The 2,660-nt window shown below is 40.0% G+C and overlaps 1 pseudogene; it reads right to left on the bottom strand.

Moving 5' to 3' along the window:
* Positions 1–329: 329 nt before the first annotated feature.
* On the bottom strand, positions 330–1,060 carry LOC137500515 (uncharacterized; annotated as a pseudogene).
* Positions 1,061–2,660: the final 1,600 nt, after the last annotated feature.

Here is a 2,660-nt window from a genome sequence, read left to right as displayed (position 1 = left end):
TGTAGCTGTGTTCTTAAGGTAAGCTATATTACCTGTAGCCGATTACTCTAAGTAACCCATATGGCGATCTGGGGTCAAGGCACCTTCGATATCGTCGGATGGTAAAAATGTAGCTTTTACAGACAAATCATTACTGAACAAACATAATATTGCTCAAACGGCAAACACATAAACTCTGTACGTCAAATATAAATAGAGAAATTTTACTTACAAAAAGAAAGCTTCCAAGAACATCATTAATAAATGTGAGCAAATCACGCCGATTTAAAGCCGTAGTTGAATTGTTTTGGTCGAACTCAGACTTCTCCTGTGGGTACGGGAATGAACTCTCAGAATGTGAGGAATGGGCTGGTGTAGGATAGACTGCGTGTTCGATTACTGTACGGGGACAACTCGTAATGTGATGGCCGCTGAATTGTGTTATACTGTGGAGCTCTCGCGGGAATGATCAGCAACGCGGCCTCCCTTTCTGTAACCACACGGAAAATGCTGTTTCTGACGACAAACTGAGATGACGGAGGCATATTTTTGGTCACCTCGTACATAGACCTGAAGAAGTGGTAGAGAGGAGCACTCGTTTGCACCAACAAACTTTTCCTTTCCTCCGATCTCCATCTTCCTCGTTCTTCATGTTTTTCTATGCTTGGTTTAAGTAAGCTAGTTAAAGTGACTTTCTCCCCCTTGTAGCAGATGTCGGAGCTTGTGTCGAAGGTGGAATTTCACCACGCATCTATGATTGAGCTTCGTCGCGAGAACTTCTGATTCCCTGCTGCACGTTCAGTGATTACTCACGCTCTTCGACTACATCAGTTGGACTGTCGACGTCACAATTTTGCCATGAAGTTTCATTATCGTCAATGTATTCGTTTGGGTTCCCTTCTCGTGTTTTATTGGACATATATGGCTGTAGAAATCACATTTACTTTTGAAATTTCCAATGTTGAACAGATTCAGCCGGTGCTGCACTTTTCATGTTTTTTGCCGTCTTGCTGAGAACATCTCTCAGCGAATTCTCAGTTCTCCTCACACAGCATCTGCAACGGTGGTTTAGAAAGGGCATTTACTTTTTAAGTACATACATGAACAGATACAGCTACAAAACAATAATTCCATTCTGTTAAAATTTTCTTGCACGTTTTAAGTATTTGGCGACAGGAAACACATAGAGAACTATTGCAAACAGCTACAGAATGGGGGAACGAGCGGTCTCTAACATCGTGCTAGAAAATTCTCAAGCTGTATGGAAAGTAATGCAACCATTTTTTTTCGAACCCACAAGAGAACAGTGAGAACTAATTGCAGCTGGTTTAAAACAATGATGGCAATTCCCGTAATGCATTGTCGCCATGGATGGGAAACATATTTTGACAAGAAAACATGGGAAGGCTGCATCCTCATATTTCAATTATAAACACACTTTCTCTCGTGATAATGGCTACCGTCGACACAAAATGTGAATTCATTCCTATTGATGTAGGGTCACAAGGGAGATTCAGTGTTGGAAGTATTGTGGCGAAAAAACAATAATGGAAGCGTACTTAACTGCTTCCTTCACCTGCAGTACTACCTACAATATAGAATCCGATGCCTTTCATGTTTGTAGGAGATGAGGCGTTCCTTTTGCCTGAGAATTTGATGCGACCTTATCCGCAAGGAAGCATTTCTGACAATTACGAAAACGAAGTGTACAACTATAAAGTGTCAAGAATACGCCGAACAGTAGAATGCAGTTCTGCTATACTTGCTTCAAGTTTTCGAGGTTTTCGAACACCATATGAAATTAAATTAGATAGTGTTTTCCATGTTGTGAAGGCAGCTTGTGTGTTGCACAATTATTTAAGGAATTGTGCAGCTGAAATAAGTGCAGCCAACACTATAGAGGATGTGCCAAAGGATCATTGGATCATTATTAAAAACAAATGTAACCAGAAGTTCACAGAAAGCTTTTTACTATTCGACAGAACTGTACTACATACTTCAACACTACAGGAATGATTCCTCAGCAGAGGGAAATAACTCCAAAAGGACAGTGCTGAAGAACCAAGAATCCTCGTACACTTACATTGCGAACTCTGTACAAATTTATCCCGAACTAATGGAATTCTTGACGACTTCGCTAGGAACATTGGGTTTTTAACTCCGCTATCCCTGAGCGTTTTCAAAATGTTTCAGAGCAACTCAGTTGGGTATAACAGCTGAATTTTATCTGCCTCTGTGTTTGAATGAGTCATTTACGGTTAGTGTGGATTGAGTTATGAAAGACTTTTGATTTTGCCTTCAATTTCATAGTCAATATGAATGCGTCAGTGAAATATGAATGATTAAGTGAATGCCTGCACTTCTGAGATGAGCTCGTAGTAGAGTTATAGTGTCTATCAATAATGTATCTTGCGCTTAGAATTGTCTCTTAGGTACAGTTTAAGATAGATTAATTTAATATTCTTTCAGTCACTATAACAATGATTTATTGTTGAACAATATCCTTAATCAATACCTTGCCGGTCTATTGGTACCTTATCAAAGAACATGAACGTAATATTCGTCTCAGCCAACCAGACAAATCGACATGATGTCATGTTCCAAGATGCCCGAGCTCTTACCCACACTAGACACTACAGGCCCAGGATAATACGGGAAGCTGTGGAAATACGTACAAATCC

The sequence above is a fragment of the Anabrus simplex genome, chromosome 4 (genome assembly GCF_040414725.1).
Source record: "Anabrus simplex isolate iqAnaSimp1 chromosome 4, ASM4041472v1, whole genome shotgun sequence".
Taxonomy (NCBI): domain Eukaryota; kingdom Metazoa; phylum Arthropoda; class Insecta; order Orthoptera; family Tettigoniidae; genus Anabrus; species Anabrus simplex.
This window is presented reverse-complemented; position numbering and strand designations above follow the sequence as displayed.